The following is a 13,028-nucleotide window of genomic DNA, read 5'->3' as shown; positions in this document are numbered from 1 at the left end:
CTCTTATTAAGCATCTGTGTGAATATGCAGTTGGTTAGAATGATAATTTTTTTTTCTTGTAAACATAGATTTTCATAGACTTCCAGGCATCTACAATGAATACCTCCTCATAGAAGTGATGTCTTTACAGCAAAATTTTATGTGTAGGTGAGGTTATGGAAAGAAAAAAAAATGGCTTAAAAATATTTCTGCCATGATTATTTATATAAAAAGGGGCATTGTTCATTGTATAAAAACAATTGAGCACCTATTGTTAATAAATTTTCTGTGGGAAGCAGTCTTTTCTAGTTTCCCTTTTGCAAAAAAGAGTAGTTATGCTCGATATTTTCAAGTTATATTGGGTACCTACATTTAATAGAAGAAATTAGAGAAGGCCTGTAGTTAGTTCATTCTTACATTTTCAGTGTATGCAGAAAATTTTTGAAATTGATTTTATATGTTTTGTATTAAAATTCATACAATTGAAATCGTTGTAATCTATCATATACTTTTTTTAGAGTTTAAATGGGCATCTTATAAAAGAGAAAAGTAGGAAACCAAGAAATCAGTTAACTTTTCTGTATTCACAGCTAGTTCATAGTAAAGCCAAAGCGAGAGATCGGATGTTCTGATATCCACAGTGCTCTTTCCCTTATGTGGAGATTGCTCCTCACATAAATTATGCTTTCTGTTCGCCTCTACATGAGTCTGAGATAGTAAGTCATGCTATCTTGAAACAGCTAGTATAATTCTTTCATAAGTCTCATTTTCATTCTGTGGAATAAACCTAAAAGTGCCCGAAAGGATGCTCTTGTATATGCACCCAAATGGAGAACAAACTTTGCTAACTATTACTATAAGGGACTGGACAGTTGTGCTAAAACCATGTGTCCTATCAAAGCATTTCAGGACACCTTAGTGCATCGTAAAGACATTGGTTGTTCAGAATACCCTGAGCTTGTCGGATCCTCTCTATTTTTTGACAAACAGCAAAGATGAAGGTGCTTACTGTGAATATATGAAAAGTACTTCAGGTAAATTTATGGAGAGACTCAAATATATATGTTTTTATAGATTAGAAAGCATTTTATTCAATCTATCCAAATTGATTAAATTAGAAACTCATAAAAAATTGGGAATTTTTTTCTTTTATTGATACAATAGCTACTGTGTATTTTTTGCATCCAGTTGCTATAGTATAATAAAGAGAAAATGTGAATCTATAAATATTAATATTTCCTTGCACAACTGAGTCTTAAAGTCGTACGAAAAAATGAACACTGCCACTAAACTATAATCTTTGCCTTGATTTGGAGGATATTTGCCAGACACTTAAAGATATTCTGTTTTATTGGCTTTTATCATCCTCGTTCATTAACTGGCTAGTTGTATAATATTCTACATATATCTCAGAAATTACAGATAATCACTTTCTCCACTTTTAATGATAAAAGGTACACAACAAAGACATGTAATATCAAAGCTTAGGCAGACTCCTTGAAGTGATTGTAAACTTCATGGAGTCTGCCTAGGTTCTGAGAGTGTTTCCAAAGACCAGCCATTGATATCAACTTCTGGAAAATGCTTCAAGAAATATTGCTGAGGGCGAAATTGAACATTTGCTAGAAAATTATAAATGTAAATGTGATTTAAAGTGGTTACATTTTATCTTAAGCCTGATCTTTTCATTATAGAACCCAGGTTTTAATAAGCTGGTCAATCACCTAAGGATGTGTCTATGTTTTTTTATAGATTAAGTGGAGGTCAACCTCCACTTAATAGATTCTCTATTAGGGACACTGGGACAAATAACCTTTCTTTTTCAAAAAGATAATCTGACCAAGCATTCTTCACTTGATTCAATGTTGCATTTCCTATATTTAAAAGTTCTGAATAAGGCTCCTATAATCTTGTCTTGGAGACATAGAGCAAAAAGACACTTATTAGGTTTAATCATATTCAATCTGTTATTAAGCATAATGTTCCATCAATGTCTCTCTTGGCAGTTTTTTTAAATATGTATATATATGAACATATACATATATATACACACATACATATATATATATATACACATATATATATAAAAAATTTTCTTTGTTACAAATATCTATTGAAAAAACACTGGAATGTACCATGACAGTTGAGGTATTTATTTGCTATGTAAATAAGATGCTGACAAGGTTCAAGCACAAAATATGTACCTTAAATAATGTCTCAGTTTGTTTATTGTGAACTGACTAAAAAGTTTATTTACATTTAAGATTCTTCTCCTTAAGGGAGCCTTTTCAGCATTTATGAACATCAAAGAAAAGCATTTGTAAAAGCACAATAAAAATATGGAAATTACACATTTTTGGAAAACACACATTATAGCAGCAATAACATGTCTAGGTATAAAAATACATAGAAAGTGTTAATAGAAGCACTTTTGAAGTATCACTAAAAACCTATCAGCTTTTATAACATAGATATTTTCCAGATATAAAAATATAATTTAGAAACCAAGTGTCATTTAAAACTACTTTTCTCATATAGCTACACTTATTAGACTAGAACATTCCATTTCTTACTGAACTATTGTTTCTGGGACTTTTTATAAAGCTATCATAGAAAGACTATAATGTACAATAATGGCATACAAACAAAACAAATATTTACAAATTATAAGAAAGGGAAAGCACTTGGTCTTCTAAATGTCCATATGGCACAATATTTGCCAGTTTGTCAACATGTTCTTTAGAATGTGGTGCCCTGGATTAATATGGAAAACACTACTCTCAGTGTCCTCTAACATATGAAGATAAGAGCATGATTCTCTTCCTTCACCTTTTCAGTATTTCCATAATAGAGTTTAAGATTACATTCATTTTTATCACCATACTATTGACTAACAGAGCTCACCTTCACACTTCATGACATTTATTACTGAAAAAATATGATTTGCCATTTTGTATATGTTCAATCAATTCTGTGAATTTTTCTTTTAAATTTTAATGTTAATTTCAAGAAAATTTCAGTGTTTCTTCTGATCCATGGTCCCATACTTTCCTGCTCTTGACTCCATCATTCGGGGTTTTAACATAGCTCCCCAGCTTTATGTTACCGCAAATTTGATGTATGTGCCTTTTTTTCCTCTCAGGAGATACAATGGAAGGGTCACATAGACCTGAGTTTGAAATCCAGTTTTGCAATTACTGATTTCCTCCAGACATGAGGAAAGTTATTTAACCCTTTTGAATCTTAGTACCTACATCTATAAAATTGAAATAATTCTACCTTGTAGGCTGTTAGAACTGAAAATGAGATAACAAACTAATCAATCAAGAAACATGTTTCCTCTGTTTTTAGCCATATTATATATGTAAGAAAAGATATGGCCCTTCAAAACACGACCAGAGGCCATCGTCCTGATCAATATCATAAATTCCATTATCTTCTTGAAATCTGATTCTGACCACCTTTTTATATTTATATGGTCCCAAAAATGTCATATACAATCATGTAAATGCCTTCTTAAAATCAAGATAGTCCTGTCATTCTATTATATTACTCTAGAAACCTCATCCAAAATTTGTATCTTTTGTTCTTAATATTCTCATTGTATTAATGATCATTAATTTTTAAGAAATCTATACATTTATTTTGAAAATTTAAGTAAAAAAGGCTTTTTGTAGTTTCTAAAATTTTACTCGAGGTGAAGTTATTAGAATCTTTTTTTTTTTTAATATCAAGTTTCTGTTCTTTGGTGTTTTTTCCATTACTGGTAAAAGTTTTAAGTGCACTGGCTTATAAATTATCCGGGCTATGATGTTGAAACTTGAAAACAGGCAGTATACGTCCTTGTCTACCATGACATTGCTTAGAATTCTACTGCTTTGAATTTCTTCTCTGTTCATTTCAGGATTATTCTTGTTAGAAGGAAGAAGGTCATAACAAAACATAATTTGATTAGTTCTTGTTCTTTGTTTTTTGTTTGCTTTTAACTCTTTTTTAAAAATGTTTGAAAATTATCACATCATTGCATAGATGGGTATGTGGATCTCCATCTAGATAGATCTCTATCGGTGTGTGTGTGTCTGTGTGTGTGTGTGAGTACACCTATATGTATACATATACGTATGTGTGTATACCCGTAGATATCACTGTGTGTGTATATATTTGAATATATGTCCATTTGAGTGCATTTGTATGCTTGCGAGAGCAAGAGGACAGAGAAAAGGATTGAGAGATGTGTGTATCCTTAGTATTATTTGTGACTTCCACACCTCTGCTTATTCTTGGCTTTAGTTTTCCTAACACACTGTCTTCCTGGTTTTGTCCCCCTTCTGAACAGGCTTTTGGTTACATGTCCTTAATATTTTATACATCACATTCTTTAAAAATCATAATTCATTATGAATTTTTTTACAACCTCTTAGATTCTCTAAATTTCTTAAAAGTTTATTTGTTTATTAGAGGATCCCATGTCTCTCCAAACAGGATTTCACTTTTAGAATTTAGAGTTTAAATTTACTTTATTTTAATTTCTTAACATTTGAAGTCTAAAATATAAGTTGCAAAGCATTCTCTTTCTAAACTATAAATACTATGAAAACAAGGTCATACTTTCCCCAAATTCTTGTCTCTTCCACCTCATTAATCTACTCATCCTGGTTACTATGATTTAAATCCACAGTAGTACTCCCTTCATTAATTCCAAAATCTTCTGAGATGTATTAATGTTCTATTTTGAACATTGAAATTGAAATGTAGATTTGAGGCCATTTTCTAGGTAATTGGATATGAACATCTACTCTGAAAAACATACATTTTTGAGACCAAAGTAGTTTCTTATTTGAACTATTGTTCTAGCTTCCCATTTTACTGCCTAGGTAGTCTCTTCAAAAATTTTCCCCAAAATTCATTTTATTATAAGAGTGATAAAATGAGTCAAATTTTTATGCTTATAGAAAAATATAATCATATTAAAAATATAGTATGTTCAAATTTCATGTCTTCTTGGAAGAAAAGTAATACCCTAAATAGCCATCTCTTTAAATAGCTGAATTAAAGATACATTAATAAGATTCTCAATATTTTTTCCTTTTAAAATGAAAATTTTATAAGGTATATACTCATTAAATTTAATATGTAGGTAATTATAATTTTATTTAATGATTGTTTAAGGGTGAACAATGACAACGAATAAACAGCATTCGAAACCTTAGCCTATACTTTCAACATACTATGTGTTATTACAGCTTTAACTACCATAGCCAATGTAACTTACAATCATTCTGCCTAGCTGCAGATAAATACAACTTTAATGCATAAATAATCAAAACTCAATGCATAAAAAAAATTTGCACTCATAATTGAAAGCTAACTATTGAAAAAATATTTAATTTAATGTGTATTCAAAGATTTGGAAGAAATGTAAAGAACTTTTCTCTTCTCCCTTCTTGCTCACTTCACCATCTATTACCAAGGATATAGAATATCTGAAGTACTGCACAGACATATATGGCAATCCCGCTTTCAATACCCAAGGTTTTAAATTCTATTACAAAGCAAACATTTACAAAATGCTTTTATTGTAATTTCATCTAAGTCAATTTTCTTATTCAACTTACTCTGCAATATGTCCCCAACTTTTTTGAAAACAGTTCTTAAAACATTAAATGCATACTTTTCCCCATGAAATGCTTCACACTGGCTTCACTCTTTGGCATATCCTATTTTCCTATCTTTAAATAATCTATCTTTCCCTCCTAGTTTTAAACATACTGATAGTCTGCCACACTTAAGCATTGTTATTTCACACTGTTTACTTTATCCATAAGTGGAGTACATTTCTAAAAAGTTAAAATAGTGATCTTGATTCCTTTACCATTGTCTATCTTTTTAAATGTTATTCCTCCTATTACAAAATAAATACAAGGACTTAAACTACATTTTACACTTTCACAATTAATATTACAAAAGTTATTGGGAGTTTACACCTTCATATGTTTTTATACCACATTGGACATATTTTTGAATTATAATTCAAATAATTTTGCTATTTATTTAATTAAGGAATAAACATAAGAAGGATGATTCCCCAAAAACTCATTTCCTTGATTTATAAATCAACCTAAGACAGTTATTTTCAAAAGGGCAATGGATTTCTGCTAATAGGAAGAATGATGTTTTTTTTTCCCTAAATGAAAATATCTATAACCTTAGCTCTGTATAGAATTACAATAAAGAAATTTTCTCATATGAAGTAAATATCCAAATTAAAAATATAAAAGTCACATTAATGCAATTTTCACCTCAAATGTTCACCATTTCTTAAGCTCTAAGTCATATGTAATTGGGCACAAAAACTTTGTTTATTGTATATGGAATCTTATCCACCATAATTTAGTAATCAATCATGACCTCATTAATGTCCTTGAAAATCAATTAAGAGAAGTAATTATATTGGAAAATCATTTGAGAAATTTGTCAGTAATAGTGAAGAATTTTTCTATGATTTAAGTGTGTATTTGAAATATCTATAATTTAAAGGTTGGAGACACAGTCACTTAAATCCATAAGCCCAAATGTACATTTCTACCCTCTTTCTGCTGACTTACTGTAACCAGTCTTGAACACAGTCAAAGCAGGCAAGAAACATCCACTCAAAATACTCCATCCTAACACATCATAATCAAATGAGCCACGATAACAGCCTCTCACTAATTTAACTCCAACTGGTGATGAGGTACTCCTTTCAAATAAGTTCTCTAAGGAGAACTTGCTGAGCACCCTGGGAAGGTAAAAATCACAGCAGAGGTGGTGTTACATACCTAAGCTGGAAGGATTCAGAAGGAAAGGTTTTTTTTCATGATTTCGCCTTAAGAAATTCTTACCTTTCCTCTCAGAGATACAAATGATCATGACTCAACTTTTTAGTCTGTACTAGCCCTCAGATTTTACTCAAGCACATCAAAATGCAATTTATGAGAGTGTCAAAAGACTAAGTACAAATTTAGTGTTTTTTCTTACTTGACCAAATAAATCAGAATTCCAGATTAGACTCGAAGGTCTATTTTGTTTGCCACTTTACTACATGGATAAACTCTTCTCTTCCATGGGATGTTACAGCAAGATGTCTAAAGTAAGTTGGGTAATGAAGAATTTGAGTCATGTGTTTTTTATAAAACTGATAAAAAAATGTAAGTGCCTTCTAGATAAAGCAACCTGAGCTGACCATCTTTGAGAAGTGAAAAGATATTTTGCAGTATTTCTTTCTGGTAAATATCTCAGTTGACTAAACCAATTTAATGTAGCTGAAGCTACACATTATTAATCAGCATACCACCAGGTAAAAAGGTGCTTAATAAATAATGATCTGATGCACGACTGAAAATAGCAATCATAAATACCCTTCATATGGTGTGACCCTAACATGTAATATTTTGTTTTAGAAGAAGAAAGTAACATTTGCTGAGTTATTTTGACAATATTTACTGTATTTTTACGAATATACTTAAAATATTGCTATCAATGTAAATTTTATCATTATGAATAACTAAATTTATTATAAATATATAAAATTTTCACCATTTTTCTGATTTTCATTAGTAAATTTAATAACTGTTATAATTGCTCTCACAATATTAGATTTTGGAAAGCACAATTTTACTTAACACAACAGGCTACTGCTTCATTATATTTTAATCTCATAAGTATGCAATCGGTTTTGCGTTTTTAGTCACAGGTTTTAGAAGTCATAGAGGTAGACACTGTTTAGATTCAAAAACACAGTTTTAGTAAGTTAAATATCAACTTTATGTAACATGTCAACATTCTAAATTAGTCAATTTATTGGTCTTGCCACATAGAATATAATGCAAAACATTGATCATTTTTATTTGAATTTCTTAAAATTCCTCCATTTGATTTCACAGAAAATTAATATCTGGTAAGTTCAAGTAGTTAAATCATTAATTTTTTTCATAGTGTATTCAGGACAGATAGTTTATTGAAATGAATGCACAGTTTATTGAAATGAATGAAGACAGTTATGTCCATGTAGACGTAAAAGTAACAAGAAATATATTGTAGGGTTATAGTGAGATTATCCTCACTAAGCATTCACAGGTTTTAAAGTAGTGTAGGAGGATTTTTAAGTAATGTGTCTAATTCATAATCACTTCAATGGCTTTCAGTGACTTGACCCAATAATTTAGGTTATATTTCCAGATCACAAGAAAAAAAACCAAATTTTGCCAATTTCATAATACATTCAAGTTTATTATTTAATAGAATTTATTATATTACTCGCTTCTACCAGATAATTCATAATTCACCAGTTGCTTCCATCCTTAATGAAATTGCCTATTAATCTATTAGAGAGATATAAAAATATAAAAAATCAGATGTTGGTCATTATGCAAACTAAACCACTAGAAGAATTATTGGATTTTATCCCATTTAATTAAAGAGTGACCTAGGAAAGACATTCAGTTCCCTCTATTAACTCTTAATTAATTTTAGTAAATTAATGATGTTTCTTTAAAATTGAGTAATGAAATCATGATGTTAATAATTCATATTTAGTGGAGAGTAAAAGAGGAGGCCACAGAGTGAGGTTAAGAGATTTAGTTAGTTTATTTAGTTAGTTTTAGTTCCAAAGAAAAGGCATCTGTGCTAATAAGAAGAGGAAACAAAAATGAATCTTCTCCAATTTACAGATCATTTAACGTAGGTTCAGCACCCAGAATAACTCTCACATGTAAGCAACATGTTTTACACAACTATGAGACACAGTGAGACTTCATGTTCATTTCATTATTTTATTTAATAGGTAACACAATCATATGAGATAGGAACTATTATTAAACCTAAGAACATATGGGGAAATTGTGTTTTACAAACCTGTCCACAGTCATATAACTAGTAAGTGGCAGACCGGGGATCCTATTTTGGGTCTGTGTAATTCAAAAGTCTATGTTTCTACATACCTCCTAGTTATGATAAAAGTATATTGACAATGCATCTGGCTATAAAATGACTATCTAGAAAACATGACTATATTAAAAATAATGTAAAGTTTTAAAATGAATTTAGATAATTATAAGCCTTTCAAGGGAAATATTTGCACGCAATTTTTAAAACTTGAGTATCTAAGATACTTGCTTCTATAATGTATTTCACTGAACACCATTTACAGCCTGGAAATCTAACTCTTTTTTTTTTTTTCCTAATTTTAGTTATTTAAGAGAGAAATGAAACTCATGGATTCCGGATAGATTAAAGGGCTCCAAAAGTTGTAAATTTGAATGAATGCATTAAACGATGGTCTTTTGTAACACCAGACTAAAATCAGACCTTAAATCTGCAAATTGGTGGTTTGGCAATATGTGTATAACATTTTTGGTTGATTAAATGAATTTTTAACTTCTCAGCTAATATTTTAGAAAGATTATAAGACACTGACAAACTCTAAAGCTTCATTTATTAGCTTAGCACTTACATGTATTAAGTGCTTAATATGTGATGGGTATTCTCCTAATGGGTACATTAAAATGATGGTTATCGCAAATCATTATGTAAAAGAATCACCTAGATAGTTTATTCAAAATGCATATGCCAGGCTACTAGATTCTTAACAGTAGACCTGAGATGGGTCTACAAATTGGCATTTTTAATGTATTTCAGTTAACACTCATGCAGGTGGTGCCTGAACTTTTTTTAGAAACACTGCATTGAACCCTTAAAACTCTGTCAAGTAGAAATAACTATAATTCTTACTTCACAGATGAGATATTTCAGGGTTAGAGTTAAGTAATTTTTTCAAGTTCACACAGTAGAGATGAATCAAACTTCTGACCTTGTGAGTGAAATCCTAAACCCAACTCTTTAAACTCTGTTATTCTCTATTCATATTTATCTAAAGTAGGTTTTTTAAAAAAAATTTAATGTTTATTTTTGAGAGAGACAGAGAGACAGAGCATGAGAGGGGGAGGGGCAGAGAGAGAGGGAGACACAGAATCCGAAGCAGGCTCCAGACTCCGAACCATCAGCACAGAGCCCAAGGCAGGGCTCGAACTCATGGACTGTGAGATCATGACCTGAGCTGAAGTTGGACGCTTAACCAACTGAGCCACCCAGGAGCCCCTAAAGTTAAGTCTGACTGCTTGTTACCATCACCAGGGAAACATTTTACCCATTCCTGAGCTCTGCTCTCAGAGAGTTTATCATAATTTTTCTAGAGTTTCTAAGAATCAGTATTTTAAAAAGGAAAATCTTCCTAAATGATTCTAATGTGAATCCATAATTAGGAAAACTGTACAATTAAGAATCGATGAACAATGGTAAATTCCAAAGTTTATCATTTACCCAAGTTGGAAAGGTCATAGATTAGGAGACAAGGTGGATAGTGTAGATTTTCCTTTGTCACTCCCTGTCCTGTTAGGTTATTAGGTTATTTCAAGTTTATTTATTTATTTTGAGAGAGATAGAGACAGAGAGAGAGAGAACATGTGCAAGCTGGGAAGGGGCAGAGAGAGAGAGAGAGAGAGAGAGACAAAGAGAGAGAGAATCCCAAGCAGGCTCCATGCTGTGTCAGTATGGAGCCCAATGTGAGGCTTGATCCCATGAACCAGAAGATCATGACTTGAATCCAAAACCAAGAGTCTGAGGCTGAACTGAGTCACCCAGGCTCCCCTTAGATTATTTCAATACTCTTATAGTTGGATTGAAAAAATAGAAGCTCCAGCCAACTTCTTATTGCTTTGTCAAGTTTATAGAAGTGACCATACACGCCTTATGGAAACTAGAATTCCAGAAAACTAGAAGTTTTATAGAAAAATTCTGGAAAACTGCATTAGTAATCTTTTTTTTTAAATATGGGTCTGGACATATATATCTTATAAATTAGAAAGTAAGGATCTTAATTCTAATACATAAAATCTAATGGTGCCATCATTTTAACTTACTAAAATATAAGAACATAAATAGCAATGCTTTTCAATTCACTGCTGTTTGTAAGCTGAAGTACTTTCCTTTCTTCAGTAAACTTATTTAACAAAGAGGGAGAAAAACTACCACTTAGTTAAGCTTTGTTTCAACTTTTCTGGTAGACATTTTTTCATAAATCTTTTAAATGTCAACACGTTTTTTCCTCATGCAGTCACAGCCCATACTATCTAAATCTCTAATGTATTTGTGCTTCTTTTTCCAGCAACTGGGTGCTTAAAAATGTATTTGTCAAATTTTCAAATTTTAGACAACACACAGAAAACACACTGGCTTGCCCTACATATTTAGAGACCTTGAGGTTACTTGATATAAGGTGTTTTCTTAAATACCTGTAAAGTGTGAAATACCTTTGTGGTGGCTGAGTCAAAAAGAGCAAAAGTAATAACTAAAATAAATTATATGCACACACATCCATTCACACGTCCATTCACACATAGTTCCCAGGAATTCCCTATGTGAATCTCAGCTTACAAATTCTCAATACCGTCTGGCTAAAGAGAAAACATGTCTATCTAAGTAAACTTACTTGTAAAATAAATCTAGTCATTTGTTTTTGAGACCACATTTTCATGTTTTGTCTTATTCTCAAATGTAATTTTTCTGAACAGAATCTCCAGGTAAAAAAAAGTGGCTTTTTCTCTCAATGGAAAGGCTTCTTAAATAACACTCTGAGCTCATTTTTTATGTTGGACTCACGTGATTTTCTGATTTGATCTACATAAAATTAGTTTCAGGAACATTCATTTGTGTCACTGAGTTGCTCTTAGCAAGTATTACCAGAAATATCAATTATTAAGCTTAAGTTTATGGATTTTATATACTTAAAACATAATGTGTGGAGATTTTGTATAGTTATTTGATAGTCTCAAGACAGCCAATGTAATCTTTAAGCTTCCTATTAACTTAAGAGAAAAAACATTTTCCTCTAAGATGAATCAAAACCTGTTTTTTGTCAAACACCACTTAAACCAAAGGATTTATAATTAAATACCTTCGATTAATAGATTATGAATCTGAAATGCCAGAAGTTTTAACAAAAATGTCTGAGGATTTATTCCTAGTTATTATAAAAGAAGAAACACAAATCAAAAATTATTTCATCAGCATCTAATGCTCTGTCTACCAAGACTAATAAATAAATTCATTAATAAACAAAGAAAAAAACTACCTTGATTAAATACCCTGAAGCCTTATGCAACCCAGAAGTTCCATAGCAGTAAACAATGGATGATGGGTGATAGAAAAAGTTATGTCAGTTTTAAGAAAAGAAACCTGCAGCATCATACAGAAGCCTAGCAAAAACAAGAGAAAGTGAGAGAAGATGGTCAAATCAGATAGGAATCAATATGAGTGAATAGTTAGAGAATGGCCTATGATAGAATATCACTTTTTTAATCTTAATATTATTGTTATTTAGTTTTCTGATAATATAAAAGTGAATGTTTTATAACTATTGGATGCAATCTCAGATAATATAACCATAATGTAAAATTTGGGACTAATAGGAAAACCAGGCACCACATTGACCCTTTCAATTGTTCTACACAACTAAATGTCATTTATTTATCAGCTATTTAGTGAATGTCCTCTGTGGTCTAGGTGTGCCCCCTTTTCTATCATAGACTTATAAGACAGTCTTGTGCAACTTTATTAAATAGATATATTCTATGAAAGTCTACTTTTAAACGCAGAAACAGTTCACATAAGTGAAAACATGATTAATTTGATAATTTTAGAACTGTGGGTTTGGTATGAACCACGACTCAAACAACTGAACAAAATTAGTCAATTTTAAATGAGTTTCACTTAATACATAGATGAAGGTTCTAATCATTCAGAATATAGGAGAAGTTCAGTTTCAGATTCAAGTTTTCACTTCAAGAAATCACACTTATTCATAATTACTCCTTCCCTAGATCTTAGAATGGTTGCTGTTCACTTGTTCAGTGACCTTTTTGCCAAGTTTATGATTTTTATAATGGCACAAAGCAACAAGAAATGTTAAAGGCAATAGGTGTTATGAAGAATTCTCTTGCAACATTGAACAACTC

The sequence above is a fragment of the Prionailurus viverrinus genome, chromosome B4 (assembly GCF_022837055.1).
Source record: "Prionailurus viverrinus isolate Anna chromosome B4, UM_Priviv_1.0, whole genome shotgun sequence".
Classification (NCBI taxonomy): domain Eukaryota; kingdom Metazoa; phylum Chordata; class Mammalia; order Carnivora; family Felidae; genus Prionailurus; species Prionailurus viverrinus.
This window is presented reverse-complemented; position numbering follows the sequence as displayed.